This window comes from Trichoplusia ni, chromosome 1 (assembly GCF_003590095.1).
Source record: "Trichoplusia ni isolate ovarian cell line Hi5 chromosome 1, tn1, whole genome shotgun sequence".
NCBI classification, from domain to species: Eukaryota; Metazoa; Arthropoda; class Insecta; order Lepidoptera; family Noctuidae; genus Trichoplusia; species Trichoplusia ni.
The window spans coordinates 17,130,222-17,151,532 of record NC_039478.1 but is presented as its reverse complement, the minus strand read 5'-3'; the positions used below and the strand labels follow the sequence as shown (position 1 = coordinate 17,151,532).

General features: G+C 34.7%; 1 protein-coding gene across 3 annotated transcripts in view; it reads left to right on the top strand.

Annotated features, from left to right (window-relative positions):
- LOC113497499 (tyrosine-protein phosphatase Lar) overlaps window positions 1-21,311 on the top strand; it is a 369,958-nt gene that overhangs the window by 69,260 nt on the left and 279,387 nt on the right. The window lies entirely within an intron of this gene.

The following is a 21,311-nucleotide window of genomic DNA, read 5'->3' as shown; positions in this document are numbered from 1 at the left end:
TTAGTCGTGATAAACTCAATCAATGTCAAGTGTTTGAAGTAATATCAGTCCACGAAAACGTATTTCTATTTTTGCCAGATCACGGGCAACTTATTTACAACATCCATTATTTATCACAGCTGTTTAATATCAGCCATCTCACAATGGAAGAAATACCAGGATTATTCTCATGAATTTCTACATAAATGTAGCAAATAACAATAGTTTCTTATTCGCGTGACTGCAATAATGGAAAACATAAATCTAAAGAGACAAATTGGTGTCCGGACAGCGACTGTGGCCTGAAGACGCGGACGCCTCTGCCTGCTTTCATGCCTCTTGACAACGCTTTAGTTGCGTACGAAAACACCCCATTTTTCTAACCCCACTATCTTTATCCCAATGGCTTAAAGTCTAATTTAGCTCTCTCAAACTGCACCAAAATATTTGTGCAACCCTACCGTGCAAGTTTGGAACTTGCGGTCGCTGACGACCTTATTTAGCGGTAATAGAGTTCTGTTTTCAGAGTGTCATATGCTGCGTTCGATGCGGTTGCGACTGCGTGTAGTCCGAGTTAATTCCGAACCGGTCACGTCTCGTTGCCGACGTCGGAGCGACCAGACAGACTGACATAGAAAATGTCGCTTATGTTGGTGTTGTGCTCGTGCACGTATAAGTTTTTGCTTCTATTTTCTTAATACCTAGCACAAGTGTTGGCTATAGGGTTTGAATTTTATAACAGCTTAGGGTACGAGTTGAATTCTGATAACTCTGATATAGCTTTAACGTCTTTTTCGTATTTCACTAAAAGTAAAATCTCTGGAGAGCAGTCATACAATGCAGTATTCTATGTACAGTATAGCATACTGATCATAGCCAACTACCATCATATACCTACTATGTGAAAATTAGGGTTTTGTACTAAACCTTGGCAAATAATGTATTATATTATTATTCTCATCAGCATATCGTCTGACTAAACCTCAAGCAAACAAATCCCGCAATTAAACAGAACTATCCGTATCATCATATCATCGAAACTAACCAGACGATCCAAACTGATACGAACATTTAAACGTAACTTTAAACTGCAGACATGACACATCAGTTAAATATCTCGTTTGAAAAACGCCGGCTCGTACAACCGTTGGTAACGAACAGTTTTATCGTGCAAAGTTGATTCCCTTCTGTTGTGCCGTTGACTGGACATGGCCGTATTGCGTTAACGGGCTCAGTATTTCAAATGGTTTTGATTCTATACATTCGTTCTGTACCAACAATGTGACGAAATTGTTTTTTGGCTTCGTTAAATTTGAGACATTAAAAACTGAAAAACCAAGTCTCGTTATTGGATTTTTATTATTCCTCAGTAGTCAATTTCCAAACTATTTATTAAGTCTATCAAGCGTAACGAACTCAAACTTCAATTTTGCAGTGCTAAATTCCTTTCCGAATATATAAAGTTTGTTCCCACGAGAATTTGCTGTAAAATGCATACATTACAAAACTCGCAACAAAGGAAACTAAAACTAAATTCGGTCATTCCTAGGCGAAGTTTGTCAAGAAGCAAATTAGTGGGCGAAGAAACGCGCTGCATCTGGACCGGACGGCCGACTTCCGCGGTTGCAATTTGACGTAATGTAAGGAACTCGACTCGTCTGTAATTCTCAGTATATATTGAACCAAGTCAGCATCCTTTTGAGGGTAGATTGAAGATAATGTTCCTCTTACCTCGCTGTCCAGTCTAAAAGGTCCTATTGACATTTCTTTAAGTTTAAAGTTAGTACTTTTAAGCTATGTTTGGACCTGTTCTTTATTGCATGTCTCAATGATTTTATATAATTTTTCACGAGCCCATTTAGAAAAATATGCATTAATGTATAAGCACCGTTACATAACACACGTAAATATAAGGTTCGCAATTATTCTAACGAGTACGTACAACTCGGACTGAAACGAGTATAATTCAAATTTGGTCGACTTTCACGCTGACTTTAAAGCACGTTTTTAAATTGCACATAGCTTGTAATGCTATGTATACTTTTGCGGGCTATATTTAACCCCATTATGCAAATCGGTCATGTTTGTAATGCGCGATTAGAAAAACGAGGCCCGACACGGACGCTATTTGACGTCGTGCGCGGAACTTGCGGACTCGAGGTCTGTAATTCACGGTTTCCTCACGACGTTCACTGTTGTCGGGTTTTTCTTACATATTAAGTATGAGGCTTCCGTTGTGCTCGCTGAAGTCGGGACACGGCGGTTTGATAAATTGCGTCTGAAGTGAAATTACTTGGTAAGTTCTTTCCGTTCTTCAGCAGTTCTTACTTTGAGACTAGTAAAAATTGCGGTTGCAATAACGTTTTTGCTGATTGTAGTTAGATTAGCTTTATTTCCTGACGGCAACTTTATTTCACCCCTCTTCAAACTCGATCGACAATATTTGTCAGTATGTAGGTGCGGTGAAACAAGTCTCGTTCACAAGCTTGCCGCGCTCGTGAGAGCAAGTAGGTAAACAGAGCAACGAGCCCAGTAAACAGTAAATTCTGTGTGGCACATTCCAGACACTTGGTGACCTTGAATGTGGTTCGTTAATTTCACCTTATATTTACCCACCTCTTACCGGCTCCACTCTATTAGATTATCTCATTTTTTCCTTGTGTACTTGAGCTAATGTTTCCCTGTTGTCACACGCCAGTAAACTATTATGAAGAAGATAAAACAGGTGGTACTTAACTGTAACTACGTGTTATCGTTAAGAAAGTTGGTTTTCCCGTAACTCTGTTAGAGAAGTCAATACAGTTTAATGTGATGTATTTGTTGTGGGTAGTTTGCGTGTGGCGCGAGGTTGGTGGTGGGGGTAATGATTGTGTCATTAGCGGTCAGATATTTGTTGAGGAAAGACGTGTAAGAGTGCTTTCGGTTTACGTAGAGTCGCGTCATGATTCTTTAATTAAAAAATTGCTTTCACAAATTCTCACAGGTTCTCACACAAACAATATAGTGAACGACTTAATATTTTCCACCACAATTTTCCCTGTTCTAGTTCCAAGGAAAACCTATAGATAACCTATGGACCTATACCGCACTCTTTCCAACTATGCAACTAATAAGCGACCGAGTATTTATGAGTCGGCCGCAACGTGCAGTAATTGCAACTTATGATGATTTGTGGCTCCGGCTGACTTTAACTTTGCAGGCAACTCCTAGGTAAACATTGCGTTCATTGTTGATAGGTGTTGTAGGACCAGTGTTATGAAACCGCTTGACGGTAATGTCTTTATTAAGTTCCTTTTTAATAATTCATCCAATTTCAAACGGAAAATCCCGATTGTAACTTAAAATAAACTGGAGCGTCGTAATATTCTCTTTCTCGTTCAAGCATTTTAATTAATTACGTCGATGAGATTCCTCTCCAAACATCAAGATGCTCTAGAGCTTTACTGTCACTAAGCTAGTGTTTCAACACCCGAAATGCAATATATAGTAGGGTGCTTTTAGCAGACGATTGACGGCTTGCATGAACAAGCACTTTGCCTGTACCATGTATCCTTGGGACAGGGTAATATGAATCATAACTCTATTGGTGTCGTGACCTGCCCTTCTGAATAATTATTGTCTGACATCTATACATGATGTACAACACTCCAATATCGTTTACTACTAATAGTTGAAAATTTTAAGTACGCAGAATACTGTTCAGGTTAATAAAATAGAAAGGTAAATAATTAATTTTAAATATCTTTCTGGGAACCTTAAATTTTTGTGTAAATCTCTTTTTGTTCCATTATTCACATACATTATCTGCCACATTGTTTCCAGCACAGAGACAGCAAAGGCGCACAATGCCCAGAATTTAATTTGCCTTTATCAAACAAAGAACACCTCTCAAACATCAAGATCAACATAAATAACAATTTAATTCTTTTAAAATTTATTACACAATTGTTCGTACCTGCGCCCCTTGCCTGTTTGGCAGCGTCACCAAACTTGGGCCGATCGTCGCCCAATAAAACACCTCGTTCTATGCGATCCCTACAGATACGATCTTTTCGTTCTTACACTTTATTGGGTAAATAATACCGCTTTGTCCCCTTGTAATTGTTTCCCTTTTCTCTGCCTTTATTACGATGATTCAGGGTTTATTAAAAGAATTTGTTTTTGCTAATTAGGTTTTCGAGGAATTGTAAATTTAGTTTTTTTGTGAAAAGTTAAAACTTAACTAAGAAAAGCTACGCATCCCTTATTCTCAAGTTGTGTCAAGCTTTTTTTCTATATTAATATTCCCTTAAATGCTCTTAATATTCTAATGTGTGTGTTTTTGAGAAATTTATCCAACCCTCTTAGTATATTAGATTTCCTTCAGCATTTCCTGATTAATTTTCTACTTTCGACATGACTTGATCTTCATCGAGTACTTTAGCTTCTGGCTCACGTGTTCCGACTAGCAGACCTGTTTACGGTAAATGCAACATCTATTGGACACCTGCGCACCGATCTATAGCGAGGACATGACCGTAATGTATTGCCAAGTTAGGCTTCGCATTAGAAGACTTTTCGGTAATGGAGTGCCCCCATAATTGCGTTACGAACTTTTGTTTTAGACATCCGATCGAATTGTAGTAAAACGTTACTCCGGATGATTTCCAATTATTGCGATAGTTCCTCTCAGAGTAAAAAAATTACACGATAAAAATGTTTCTACATTTCTTATAATTTATTTCTGCCCGTATTTTCTTTTCATCCTACTTTGAGTTTTGAAATTAATTCTTGCTAAGTTATAGCTGTTTAAGCAGACTTTTAGAGATTACTAAATGTCTATGATAAATTGTGACATAGTGATAAATCGTAATAAATACCGAAGTATTAACAATATAAACTCATAAGGGTTAGCCTAAAAACGGTTCAAAAATTATCTCTAAGCCTGACTCAGTGTTAAGCTCGCTTTTGTTGGAAATGTTTGATTTATCGTGATCCAATTAAAAACTACCGTCGTCGACCCTATCCTCATTATACATTCTATTAAAATGCAAAATGAAGTATTCGGCCGAGTGTTAAAACAACTGAATATCGAGCTTTTCCAAATTCGGGCGCTCGAAAGATGGAATATTTCGGAGAATACCAAAGAGCAATAATTTGTATGCGTGTCTGTTCAACGGCACTCTATTGGCAATATCTTAAATTGATATTTGACACAGTATAGCCTCTCGAGTTCTCATGTGACTTTTACGACTATATTTATCTCTCCTAAATATACATTAGCGGCTACCTATTTTTCCTTCGTATATATTTTTTCCCGTTTTGTATCGGCGGCCCCGACAGCTTCCATATATTGATTAGTAATTTAGATATTGATGTTGGCGCACAGGGAATGTGATCTCGGCTGTATGACATTTTACTAAGAAAGATTATTATTGAAAACATGGGGCTTAGAAAATATTTTTTGTTTGTTTTGATAAAAGAGCAGAATATTTTAATGTCACTGAGGGATTTGGCGTAACATTTTTTGACGAATGAGATCTATATTAAAAATGATGTCTAGACTGAATTTGTTAAACTCGTAAACTCAATTAAAATGGCTGACAAGAATGAAAATTTTCATATTAAGTGTTTGTGCCAGTTTCATTTTTAATATTTGCTAAGTCATGCATTCGACTTTCATGTTTCACGATGCTAGTCAGGTACTCTACGTCTAGACTTGTAAACCAACGCTTGAAACGTTCGGTTGGAAATTTAAAGCGCTCATAAACATCGCAATCGATTACTCCCAGGACACCGGATGCCACGCGAGCCTTGCAAATCACTAAGTATATGCGCCTTACGGTGCAACTCTGTCACAATTTCCACTATACCACTATCTTCTTCTTTCTTTCGCGTAAACTCGAGAGAAGTATACCTGCTGCTAATTTTTACTCAATTCTCGGCGAACACATTAAGTTAATTCGTTCCTGGGCTCGTGCACTCAACACTAAGTTAGGAAGGACGTGAGAACTGTTTCGTTCTTTCGTTCGCGTTCCTAACTGTGGTTTTCTTTATTTGTTATTCAATTATTGTTTGGCGAAATCTTTTATTATAAAGTTGGTTCTGTAATTTTGATATATGTGTAAGTATTCTGATCTACTTAAACACCAGTATATACTTACACTTACAATATTCTACACGTTGATATTGATAACTCGTATTGTAGAGTTTAGATAAGCGGTTGTTTTTTTATTGAATACAGTATTCAGCTAATACCAACCCTGTTTAAAATGTGTAAAATCAATTGTAGAGTCAAAGAAATATTATAAATCTACGTTATAAACCTTGAATATATCTATTAAATCCTTTTGAAATATAACGTCTTCAATTAAAGTGTCGTGTGGGTGTGATCCGAAGGTTGCTAGTTCATAGAGTCAAGGACCCTAAAATACTTCAGTAAGCGTTTATTTAAGTGTTTTATGATTCAGGGGTTAATAGCCAGTGGCAATATTCTCACATTATTAATCATTTCTGAAGATTGTGCTTTATTTTCTATTCGACTTTTGCTAGTAAACTGCCGACGTTGTTAATGCTTTTATCTGTTTACTGGAACTGAAATGAATGTATGTGGAGTTAACATTTTTATTTGCTTGTAATTAGAGTATTTCTTTGAATTACATTTTTATGTTTCCCCTGAGTAATTGTAATGATTTTTTTTTTAAAGTTGACTTACTAAAATCATTGGCTACATAAAAAAGTTTTTCATAAAGCAATTTGCCTCAAAACTAGTTTAGTAATTTCACTGTTGGTCAGTCGTATGCTTAATACTTAATTTATTGTAGTCCAGATTGATACTAAGAAAATATTATTATGATAATCCGATTTTTAATAAAACCCTGAAACCCTTCAACTTATTAACACAATCTTATCCAGCGAGCATCAAAATAACGATTAACATCAAAATTTCGATTATAAAATAGTGATTTGAGGCCATAACTTGTAATACCGTCATGAATTTTATACAAGTTGATACAAGGTAGTTTTACTAGCACAAAATGTACACAATTTCGACTTAAAGCTGCAATGGGCGGTTGTAGAGTAATGCCCTGGTCGATGTATAGAACCCTGGAATCACCAAGTTCGTTGATAATGGATACGGCTAAAGTTACTTCAGCTTTGTAGCCAAGTTCATTTCGTTTCAGTTCAATCTCCAAAGGATTTCAACTGTTTTCGGGACTTCGTACTTTTAATTGAAACAGTAACACACAAGTACCTACTTGCTACCATTTTCCATCGAGATAGCACTTTTACGGACCTTTCATGAAATCCTAATACGATTTCGTAAAATGATTTTTAAATAAATATTTCTCATTAACAAGGGGATTAACCTGAATGGGAGGACGATTAGGTTATTTTCTATACAGCATTTCATAAAGATAATCTCTTGGATTGGCATGAAATGACCAAAAAAACATTTCGGCAAAATTTTTCCTTTACCGAAAACGGTTGGGAAAATTTGAAGGAATACCAATTTTTCAACGGGGATGTCTTGTAGGTGTATATTTTATGTTGTTAGAATGTTTCCTCATCATGCCTCATAACGCTTCGTACATCTACTGGCCTTATTAGCACAGGCTTCCCTTACTCATAAACGGTGTTCGCTATTTTCTTTGCAAGTAAACTTTAGTAGAAATAGGTTTAAGCAACGTTCGCCGGGCTTACCTGGCGTTAGTTAAGATAAGAACGGGGTTTTTAATAGTGTCTGCCCCGTTTTTATATCCCCGCAATGGGATTTCAGTTTAACCCCTGTGGTTTGTTTAATTTGAAATATTTTGTTATTATATGTTTGAGATTTGCTGTGGTGTTTGTTTATTCATTTGTTTTAGTTCTGAACATTGTTATGAAATTAACTTATTTCATTTACAGAGTAATCAATGTTGGAATTATTTAACTACATTTTTGAGTATTTACTTACTGACACTGCTGAAAAATATATACTAAAAACTAAATTTTATACACTAAAGGAATAGAATAGAATAAATGCCTATCACCCCTAAAAGCAAAATCAAAACGCAATCGGGTGCATAGTAATAATATGTAATTCCTTCACATTAAAATACCTAAAACACTAAGACAAACCGCATAATAAAAGAATATTGTGTTTGGGGCTTACCAAGAACACACAAAAGAAAACTTGCAATCACTGAAGCAAGTCGGTGCATTTCTCGACATAGCTGCATCTCGCTCCCACAACTACAAGTTTTACTTTAAAGGTGGTGGATCGCCCCTTGGACCATTACTTATGAGATACTCGTATTATTACGCAGCTTAGTCCGCCCCGAGTTTTTATTAGAAACGCTAGACATCTAGGTGCAATTTCTTTTTGAGTATGACAGATTGTCTTTGTTCGTACCCAGGTATAATTTGTTTGGGAATGTGGCTTGGTTTGAGATGCTCTGATTTGGATATGATAAGTTACTCATGTTTCAACTTTTATTGTAACTTCAAAATCATTTCTGTCTTCTGTTGAAAATAAGATATAATATTTCATGAGTTTTTATTTTTATAATAATTATCTGTTTTTAATGTACATACGTCAGTGAAAACCATCTACATCATTGATGAAATTAAATGAAAGTATGTGTGTCGAAAGTTCACAACTAAAATAAGCGACTAAATCTTTTAGTTTTTCATGACAAACGCTCATCTCCAACATTTTATGTCAAAGTATTGATAAAGGTAGCAAGAGAACTCCTATCATTTCCCAAAAACACGTTATAGTAACTTCAGTCTTATTTTTCTTAAAGAAATGCTTTGATACAAGATAAAGAGATGCCTTTGACATTTATGTGGATCCAAAGCTTTGATGTGTTTGTGTTTATGATGTTATTATGCTCATTAATTGCTGTGTTTTTCTTGGAAAAAATCTTAGAAGACTTTTTGGGTTATATACGATACTAAAACCTTTACAACTGAAGGCTTTTATCAAATATGTAGTTTTTATGTGACATATTTCTAGAAACTTACATTAATGGCAATGATTTTATTCTTCAAATATATACGATCATATGTTTATAAATAAATATTTCTATCTGTTTGATTAAAACGTAGTTAGTAATAATTTGTCTGTCATTCCTCTAAATGGTTTAATTATACTGTGGCTACAGTATCATTTGCTAGAAAATAAAACCACATTCAATTAACTAACACATACTCGTAGCAACCCATTGAGTTGAACGAGGAAAATAAAAACATGTTTTGTTCCAAGCATTTGTTTTATTTGGACAACACCACGACAATACGATGCGGCGCGTGCATTCTCGACGCGACTATACTCTAGAGAAAATAAAATATGAATTTCGTTAAATTAATTGTAGCAAATAGGTCATGGGCTTTCAACACGTAATTATTAAGGCAACGAAGTATATTTATACGTTCGGGAGAACCCATTTATTGGAAATTAAGTCTGATTTCGATTGGGAACTCAATTTACCAGTAGTCGCCGAGTCGTATGTGGTACTACTCTATATTTATCAGCTCCTTTCATAATAGTAATGTTTTAGCAATTCAAATAGCTACCACCCAATGTAGAGGGATTTTTGTGAGAAATATCTTTAGTTTTAATTAAAACTTAGTGTCGGTTTTACGTGAATCATATTCAGCTTCGGACGGTGTATAACGTCCCCCAAAAGAGACATTCAGGCTCGTTCCAGTTTTTGTTATAGACTACTATGAAATTGCGTTGGGAAGATTTTGTTGAAAGAATTTTCGGTATTAAAATTGTTATTTTCTGTCTTCCGCTATTGTAGATGAATTTAAAAGTTCGTTTGCTTTTAAAAGAGCTGAGGTGCTATAGAATCCGATTACTTTGTATAATTTTGTTCCGCATCTAGATTTCTATAATCGTATTTTGATAACCTAATTAAAATCAGCTCTACACTCCAGTAGTTGCTCAACCAGCTGAACACTTTGAAAACGACAGTTCAAAATTAAATCAACGTATCTAATATCTATTATACTTGTATAATGAAACAAATCTAAACTCCCTAAATTCCATCTGTGAGTGGTCCTTACCAAACAAAGGGTCTGCCCAATTGTTGTCAAATGAAGATTCAATTGGCCCACAATAAATTAGTTACCCATCGACTTAGACCCGTTCCTTCATTTGCACAGTCACATGGTCCTCATTGTATACGCTACGATGGTGCTACGGGGCTACGAATCTCCACTACAACTACACAACACTCATTGTTGCCTCGGAATTCGGTACGGGCTGCGTTTAATTGGTATTTCCTAGTTTATCGATAACTTGCGTCGTGCATATCGATTACAACCCTACGCGTTTTCGGCGGGATATAGAATTAATTCATATAGAGGTCACGTATTGGAAACCGGGGGTGTGTTGTTGAATGTGAAATTCGATTCGGGCTTCTCTCCTCCAGTTTTATAATAATAACAATGGCGTAGTGCTTAGACATTTTGTTTAAAGCCTCATTCTGAATCATTAACCTACATTTAATGAGTAGGCTCGCATAACCATATTCAATTAAATTACAGTTTCAAGTTGTCCCCCATTTTTCAATAAGAACGGACCCAATACCCCACTTCCCTCAATTTGAATACACCTCATAACGGTTAAGTTCTTATCTCGGAAAACCACCTGGACGCATTGTTACATCTCAACTTAAATCTCGAATGCGGGACTTTCGAGTTTGCCCAGTCAAATGCTCGAAGTGACATCGCCCATTATTGCCTCCGTACAAACATTATCTACTGGCTTACCCAGCTTAAGTATGGAGCCTTTGTGAACCGGGCCTCGCAATGAATCGTAAGAGGAGGGGATTGTGAATAGTTTAAACGATAAATTGTAATGGTCGCTATTGTTGATACTGAACCCGACTCTCCTTTTTGTATATGTATGGCAAATATTCTTCATTAATATTAAAAGCTCCGAATCAATAAACAACCTGCTGGGTTACCGAAATTATAATGATGCAGAGATTTGTTTGAGTTGAAAACGTTTGTCTACCATTTAATTGAAAGATATAAGATAGGCCCCAAAACTCCGTGTGATCTTCCTTACCACATTTGATTGATCCAAAAAATTCCCGAATATTTACAATGTTCCAAAAAAAATGAGAGAGTGCGTCAAGTAGGCAAACAAGCGATACGTACCACGTTCATCTTGCCAGCAATATAAAACAGAATTTCGTAACAGGTAAGCCGACACCTCTACACCTGTGTTGCCAACATAAAATACATATATCTACGTAAAAGATAAAAAATATACCTAAGCTTTCCACCCCAGCGTTCGCAGATCCCTGATAATTTATCACCTCTATGTCTATATGAATAGGGTTCATAAAAGACTCATCGGAATTGCCAAGTGCGGTGAAAAATATCTTATTTGAATATCCCCGCGCGAGGGAAATGGATCGGATAACCGTGGAACTTTTAACTGAAATAATATTGTCGTTTGTACTAGAAGGTCCTCGGCTTACCGCTGTTGGGCTCCGTTTTCTTTTGTTTCAAATATTCTGAAGTTTTAGCGACGATCATAATAGTCGGGAAGTCTTACCTACTCGCCATGATTATGGGAGTGTTTGAGGGATGTGGAGCAATATCTCATGGTTCGGTGTCACTATATTATGGAAATTGTTTGTTCTACTTTTTGTTGCACGACTAGAAGCCTTCTGCATTGTTATTGATTTGTGTGTCTCAGGATCTTGTGTATCGTGTTCGGGATAGTCACAAATGGTATTGTAAACATTGTTCGGTAAGTGCAAAGTGATAAATTAAATCCGTAAAAAATCAAAATCTATTCATCCCTATTTTTTGGGAAGAAAGATCCTTATCCAGAAGAGTACACATAACAACTTATAAATGAGAATTCAATACATAAAACATCATAGTAAAAACAACATCCCTGAGGTCGACAAGATCAAACGTCCCAAATACAACATAATAACATCCCAATGATAACTTTTGGTTGAGAGTCAAAGGGCCTTCCAATATAATTCGTATTAATTTAGTATCGTAAAACCATAAAGTTACGGCCACTAGTTTTGCATATGCATGGAATTTAAATATGTTTGTCAACCTTTACCGACCCCTTTAATGCAATGAAACTTTAGCAGAATGTGACCCTGGACCTTTTAGGACTTGTGTCAGCGAGGTGAATCGTATCGCCATCAATAAACTTGAAGCGTCTTTAAAATTAATGAAGGAGATATGACCGAACAAAAAAAATTATAACCAAATTCTATTCCACATGTGAGATACCTATAGGTCACAGCTTTTTAAGTCAGATCAGCTGCTTACACTGCCTTCTACTCTCACAAATTTGATTTAACAAAACCAGTATTACTCCCGCGTCTCAAATGATCATAGAATACATCGGAAACGATGTTTATGTTCACAAAAAAAACTGTTAAGTGCTAACGCACAGTATTCACTTGCAAACTTCCCCAAGAAAGTTAAAGGTAGCCCCGCTAAGAGTACGGGCAATATTTCATAGTTTAAAAGACGTAAGCACTGGTATACCTTTTTATTCAGTGTTTATAAAATGTACTAGCTGGGCGGTTTTTTCATAACTTTGGCATGTTTAACACGGTCGGTTGAAAAATGCAGGTTACATCGGGGAATTTTAACTAAATTGTTCTTGAAGTATGCGCTGGATAACTTTTTGTGGTTTTAATTTGATTTAAAATGCGCTGTGTAGAGGCGAAGATTTAGTGAATTTAGGACACTTTTTGAATGTTTATAACGGGAACTATACCTACCTCATCGTACTTGATTTACTTCTTTTTATATATGTTGAATTAATTAGTTGGGAAACTTAAAACTCATTTTGCTAATCATTAGCTGCCATTTTGATACAAATCTCTCTCTCTCTTTTTTTCTTTGTACATTCAAGACTGGTAAAATTACCTTAATGATTCTTGTATAATAATAATTCAATTTTGTATGTATTGATCCTCCTTCAATATATCACGTTCCTAAGGGCTTATCTCGTCACTTCCCCTTCACACTAGCCCGTTTAGCACCTTGCCCCATTTGACTCACTCATTTGCCACACAAGCATGATCGCACTCGATTCTGACCAGTTCGGGAGGAATGCCGGCTGTATGCGTCACTGGTATCGCCTAGGAAGCACTTCCAGCGGTTTCTTTGTTGGCGGACGTCGTATGGTAATTTAGCTTCCTTCCCCGTGGCCGCAACCCCATAAATTAGGTGCCAACGCCCGGCCCCGCGCTGAAAAATTACCAACTTCTGCGGAAATCGAGGTATATTGACTAGATGTGGTATGACGAAGCGCGGTTTTTGTTGTTCTTTAAACGTATACACATGTAGGACGTTGCATGACGTTTAGTATGTTTTGCTGCAATATTATTTAATTGTATACTAGTTTATAAATTGTTATTTAAAATATGGAGGGTAAAAATATATTATTTTATTTCTAAAGTTAGAACAGTTTAGCTAAAAATTACGGTTTACTTAACATGCAAACTATTAAAATAAGGTTAAGGATTTCCAAGAATTCCTAACATAACAGCTCAAATTAATTGAAATATTTTTTTCTAAATAACAACATAATTGCGCTATACGTTTTTCTTGCGCGTCGCGTCGCCCACAATATGAATGTAAAACATGATGAATAAATGCAAAACACATTGTAGTTGGCTTTTACAGCGCAAGTCGTAAAACAGTACTAAGGAAAACGATGTGAACTAGCATAACACACACTTCAGCACTTTACACATATTACTATTTTAGAAGTCGACACGTTACTTTGCAATCAACACATGAGCGACTGACATGACATGACTTATTTACTTAAGTACTTTGGACCCGCACGAACTGAACATAATGAACAAATTACGAAAATGGACTTAAACACTTTGACAGTAAAGTGTTATTAAGCATACCATTATGACGGGATATTAGAAGAGTCGTGTGAGCAATCAGCTTTATTGGAAATAAGATTGGATCCATCGTGAAACTTAAACATAGAATAAATATGGGAGCATCTTTAAATTTCCTTGAAACATTAAGTTTAAAATTTGTTTTCATGATACTAAGATGATCTTTTTCAACAAATTAAGACGAGGAAGTTCTCAATTCTTTGGATTTCCTCAAACTGGATGAACTGGTTTTGTTGATTCTTTTATAATTGCATATTATGGAGTATAGCTGCTCTGTTACTTTTGATGAATGACAGATGTTAGGAAGCATATTAGGAAGGTTTGAACATTGATCACCAAGCTAGCTAACTGCGATTTTAGATTCCTTTATTTTAGACCGAATTTCCTCACTATCTTTTCCTTCACTGTTAGGTAGTTCTTTAAAAAAATAATTAAGAATAAACTGGTACTTTTCTTGTCTTTTGATAGGACTTGCACCTCGAGCTTTCGTATACATACATAGAATAGAACCTCAAGGATTGCCCTATCCAGTAAATAAACATCTATTTTGTAAGCATTGTACAAGGTAATGTGAGTTTTCGGAGTTGGGTTTCGGATCATTTAGTCAATAATGCGAGATGGGGCGAAAAAGTTATGCTTTATACCTTGCATTGTTTTGCTCCCGAAAATGAATGGGAGAAATATGAGTGGTAACTTTTTTATGGGTTTGTTTGAAAAAGGTACACAATATACATGGGGTTGTACTTCATGTTCTTTTGACGCGAAATTTTCGTAAAAATTAGATGTTGGATAGGGTTTTTTCGTAATTAATTATTAAAATTTTTAAGAACAAAGCAAAATGTTCTGGGCTTTATATTAGTTCCTAAAGCTCCTTGTATCTCTAAGGAGTCGCTTTAAATGCAGTGCAGTGCGCTAACTCTTTTTCACGTAGTTGTAGGCAGCATTCATGCTTTAGGCGTTAATGGTACAGGACCTACCATAATTATATTAACATAGAGAAAAACATGAAGTCACGGTACAGAACAGTTTTAGCAGGGTTCAATAGGGCCGATGCCTCCCGGGGCAGCTGGATGGTCTGAAGAAGCGATACGCATATGGCTACAAAAGGAACATGGTTGGGTTTTAGTCAGTAAAAGTCTGATCTACCCAAAGCGGGTATCGGGTCATTTGATGTTTTCCCATCTAGAAATAATGGAAAAGGAACAGATTATTAGAATTTACCAAAGCATAAAGATTTACAATATGCATAAACAATTCGCTGACACAAGAACTAGCCATTTTATTAAAATGTCAGCGCACTTGTTTGCTAGAGTCTGCGGTTTGTTATGTCAAAATATCCAAGCTGTATATCAAACTCAAATATGAAGGACTGCGTTATATTACAGAATAAATAAAATTCATTTTAATTCTCATTCTGGAGTAGAAAATGGTAACTAAAATACTACGAGAAATGAATTAAAATATAGTTAATATTCAAATGTGACAAAGGGCATCTGGAAAGTCAGTTGAAAGTGTAACCGCCGAATATATTCGAAACAAAGCAAAGTAAATGCTATGTTATTTGGAGAATTTATGAGTCACAACTAATTAACAGATTGTGAGCATTTACAATGAAATATTGTCGTAATAAAGTTAATAGAGTGGCGAGTTGAAACCTTTTAGTTCAATCTTAATGAAAAATGGCAGGTATTATTGTGTACTTCAGTCGATGGGAATATTTTGAATATTTTGGGGTTGTAAATTAAAATTTTGATGCTAAAAGTATTTTGAAATGTTTTGTTTATATTAGGTGTTTGCTGTCTAAAAACCATAAAATAATATAATTTTGTTTGTAGTTTTTTATTATTTTTGACAAACAAATTTTTAGTGTTTATGTATTCGAAAAAAATATCGATATTGTGTCACACGGAATTGTCAAAAGTCCTTTTAATTTAAAAATTACAATAGTCATCCAAATTTATCTTGAACAATTAATTTATCATTGGCAACATCAGAACAATACTTCAATTTAGAACATTTCTTAAACATGTCACAACTAGGCATAGACAATTACATGGTAATAATTGAATTGTCTATGATGTAGACATAATGTATGAATAGTAATGACAGGCCAATCGTATTGAGACCACGTTAATAACCCGACGTCTATTCAATGTCTTTGACTGAAACCTAACGTGTATTGTAATTTCAATCAGACTAATTACATAATTAAATATACATATGTTTTATAAATTGGATTGTTGGGTAAATGGTGAATACACGATGTTTTGAAAAGTCATGTTGTCAAAAAGGAATGTTCTGGAATGTTTTAGCACTAATAATAAATTAGCCATATCGGTCAAGCCTTTATTGAGCAATAATTTAATGAGACTTACTTACAAACTGTAATACAATTCCAATTTTATTTTCTTAGAGTATCGTGCCTATCGTTATTTATACCATTTTTTTCAAGGGTAGAATATATTACTATATTAATTACAAATTATTAACACATCAACTTAACTAATAACTGTATTTAGTTACTCACCTTATACCCTTATACCCTTATATAGAGAGTATGAAAGCAGCTTCACAGTTTAAAGGAAAAATAATGTAGTTTCCTTTTTCAAACTAAAACAAAAAGCTACTATTATTTTTAGTTTGTTTTTAGTTATAAGATGTCGCACGTAGCGGACCGTTGACGATATGCAAATGACTATTGGTCTTCGGAGATTCCACTCTTAAGCACAACTAAACCGTTTGCTTTTAAAAACTTTCAACAAATTGTTTTTCAACTGAACAAGCAAGAAAATTGTTTAGAGACAGCGAAATTGTTCTGTTTTAGCGACAGTTGTAATTATAAGTTTTTTATTGAAGTTAATTCGGAGTTTTGTTGTTCTTGTTTTGAACTAGAATGCAGTTTATAAGTCTAAATGTTATAAAAATAGATTTAAATAATACTCACGATTCTGGGGAAACAAAAATATTAATAGATTTCGACATATTAAATCTTACTGACTAAGGCTAAACAGTCAAAGGATCGAGTTGATCTTTAACAGTTCATTACATGACATGCTTTCATACAAATAAGATTTTTTTTTTCCAGGCTAAAAAAGAATTGTTAGATAACGAACTAGGTGTGCGGTTTCTAAATGTCACTCCCATAGAATAAACTCCTTAGTAATCTAAACTTCTCACCCTCTCGAGTTCCACCAAATATATTCCAATTTAAAACAGTACATTATTTTCGAATTACATACTATCCAGCTAGTATTCCAAATTTAGACGCCGTATTGATCTGAAACAAAAATGTCTCCGGCGTGTAACCCAATTAGCGTTGACACTGATCCCGTCTGCAACAGTACTCGAATGCGCTCGAAATACCCCGTTCAATCGATATCAGCGAGCAACTTTTAAATAAGGAATCATAACTGATTTCACTTTGGCTGGTTTTTTTTATTCCATTAAAGTACTCGATTTTTGAATTTGCAGTTGGGTTTTTAGGTTAAATTTGTTTTTTTTTTATTACTTCTTTATGGCGTTTTTTTTAGTTTGGTTCTGATTTTTATTTCTTTAAAACGTTGATTGTTTTTTATCTAGATTTTTGTTTTATACATTTTTTGTATAGAATGAAGTTAAAGGCTAGTTTAGCGTTTAAAAAATATGCTATGCATTGGATTACATAGAAGAAAAACGAATGAAAAATAAAACTTTTATATTCTGATGCAAGAAGCACAGTTAAATGGAATTGCTGAAAAATCCATTACTTGAATTTTAAGCTATAGGGTACCTGTATGGGCAAGTACCTAAAGAAGGTTTTTTGCATAAATTAAATGACCTAAAAAGGTTACAAAAAAGACTCTGGTCACCGTACTTAAATATGTGGGTGTAATTGAAATATTCGTTCCTCGCCGCTGATGCGATACTGACCAAAACCACATTGTTGTCAGCAAATTAACGCAATTGTGTACCGCGCAGTACCCACGCTTTATATACTTAACTCGACAATTTGCAAGATTGATTCTTATTGTGTGAATAAATGAGGTTCGTGTCTCATGACGTAGATAATTTGTACATTATAATTGTTAATTAAGGACGCGTTTGGTTCCCCCTTAATTTGTGACACAATACTTGTGTGTTGAGATTTTTAATATCTATTAATAGCAGACTAAATTTAGAGAGAAACTTATATTATATAATGATTTAAAACAAGGCTATAACTAAATATAGAAAACGCTGGCTTTTAGATTTTGCGTTTTTTTTTCTTTTTTTTTTTAATGACTCTTGTACTATTGAATTAAATCCTTGCGTCCAGAGAGGCTCTACTTAGATTTGTTTCAGTTTAATTTAAAACCTTAATTCAATTCCTTAAAATATCAATAAGAATTTCAGCAAAGAACGTTGATCAATAGCGTTTCTTAATTATATCTATATATATTGGATCCTAGAAAAGAATTTCAAAAAATAAAAGTATTCATTCTACTTAAAATGTCTAGTAGCTTCAACATGAAACATCGTTATGTTTAGCATACATTGCGCCATCCGTGGCAATAACATGATAATTTCTTGAGCAGAGTCGTTAATGTATCGTGCGTGCATGTCAGGCTGCACGACGAACGACTGTAATTGGTGCTCTAAGTCTACGTGAAGTGCACATGAATTACGTTTACTGACTGTCTATCGAAGGAAGCTCTTGTAAGTTACATAATTATGGAATCATTGATATTGTTGAATGGACTTTAGGTTTGGAAGGGGTCCATGGAGCCTATCTAGAGCCCAAATTGAAATGTGTGAAGTTCTAAAAGAAAATCTAAATCTTACATTTTAAATTGATTTATTTCAGTGGTGTCTTACTGCTAATCATAACTTCAATTTTGTTTAGTTAGAATTTAAGTTAAAATTTAAGAAAAAATCTGTGTGGTTTAAATTATAATAGGTTTATTATCAAAAAGTTTTTAATATGTAGTAAAAATTGAAAAAAAAAATGGTTATCTTACGAGGTCACATATTCGATTCATGGAAATCTTACCCATTCTCGTTGATTTAATAAATCACTTTATTCTTACATTCATATATAACTACGAAACTTTAAGAAGCAGATACTTAGTGTAGGTACCTAGTAGTACCTAGTACACCTTGCAGCATATCAGGCACATGTACCAGTAATAGTGTTAACGTAGACTAAGACTTCCAAAACAGTCTGGCTTCATCGATCAGGCCCATCTATTCTGGGCAACACAAGTTTTGCACCGAGTTCACTATTTTAGTTCCTGAATATTGTATAAATCTATTCTCTGTACTGTAGACGTTCCATTCAGCGTGAACTTAGATGTTTCAGCTTTGATTCTGTATTGTTTCAGCTGAATATGTTCATATGGTATATTAATCTTATCGGATGTATTGTTAGATGTCTTCAAATTGTACGATTTTATACTACTGTTACGACATGTACACCCTATATATTTAGGTACTGTTGATTATTGCTTGCAAGAAAAAAATAATTACACGGATTTTATTGTTCTCAAAAGTTTTGGGAATATAAAAAATAAGGCAGAATTTTTAAATTTGGAGTTTCTTGCCGCCATTAGCTAGCTACGAGTAGGTAGGTACCTACGTGAGTAAATCTAAGTCCAAGTTGAAATTATTATTTCAATTGCTACAGAAGGAAAATGGCATTAATTTTATCACACATGATATAAGTTTGCAACATTGCTCTTTATTTTCCATTCAATTAAATTTTGTAAATTGAATCGCTGACAATATATTATGTCAAAACTGTTTTAATAAAACGATAGTTCAACATAAACGTAAAGCGTCGTGATTAATGACGTCATCATATAATATACCTCTTTTTTCCGATTTTCAACTCTTTAATAGTTCATCTATAATTCTTTTTATTCATAAAATCTATACATTCACCGTTCCTTTCATGTATGTATATCGATAAAGATGTCCCACAGATTTTTCGTGTTCAATCATAAAAATGAAAAAAAGCCTTTCCATAACAACTAGACAGTTTTTGTTACGAATATATAGCAAAACATTAAACATACAAACAAAACCCAATAAGCGGTTATATTAAACACCGGTTTTATCCGGTTCGATCCGGCTGAGACCGGCTGTAACCGGCCTGGAGCGACGAGTCCGGTTCGCGCGGCCGCGTTCCGGATTGACGTGTAATTTTGTGATCGCACTGCACTCTATTTGCTATCGTGTCTTGTCGAGACGGGAGCAAAAAAAAACCGGTAAAAGTATTAGTTAGGTTTTAAAACCTAGTGGAACTTGAAATGGTTTTGGTGTTTCGTTTAATTTTTGTTGGATTTTTTTTTATGGAATTTGAAAATACAATTCTAGCAACAGATGCATTTTTATGTTTTTTTTTCATTACAAAAATATGGCTTTTGTGGCTAAAATATGTTTCGATTCAGGAAAAATCTTGCTTAGAATTGAATGAAAGATAGATATAGATCTTTTTATGTCATTTATTTTAAGAAGGACTATCAAAATCAACCTGACGTAATTATATTCTAGTTCAAAGCTAATAATAATCTCACAAGTCTAATCTATAAAAAATCATAAAACAAAACTTCTCACAGTACATTAAGCCCTCCGTACTAAAAATACCTATTAGCATAATTACCAAATGCCTTTAAAATAGCACAAAATGCAGCCGTAATACTTATATTGCTGTACTGGCATCATAAAACACAATGTTTAAAATCCACTCTCTCTCAGCATTAAGTACGAAGAGCAATTTCCCATTTTCGTCTGCACCTTATACTACCGACACTATAGTTGGAGCCCCTACTATGTGTTCGCTGGGTTCTAAGGTGAATAATATTGAGTGATAAATAAATCTGTAGTTGAAGTTTTATACATACATTGGCCAGACATGTTTAAGTAGAGTACGTTGTCAATAAGTTACAAAGAAGGCTTGTTTTGGTGGTTTAGTAGGTTTTGTGAGTTGAGTAATGTAATGACATTTACATCTGGCCATAGTTTCGATACTGTTCAAAAATACTCGGAATATAGAGAGCGACGTATAAGTACTTAACACCTGCACATACACAGGTATTTATTATATTAGCTAAAGTTGTCATAGACTCAGTAACATTTATATCAACTTAAAACGTACCCAAACCCCTGTATCAGACTTTCAGTTCAAAAATGTTGTTTATTTCACACAAACATCGTCGTAACAAAATCGAGAACCAATAGTACCGCAGCAAGCATTATGTGGATTACACGGAACGTTCCGTGACGCGCGAAATGACAACTTAAGCAGAAGCTCATCGTCTTAATGTCGGGGTGAAGAGATATCCGGCTTGGGTGATAGAACACTCTTTATCGGGGATTATAAACAAACATTCATTTATTTATTAAATGTATTCTGATGCGGGAGTGTTTTGGTTTTGGGTTTGGTTGTGAAGTGATTGTGTGTCTTGCGTATGGTGGAGAATTTGTCTT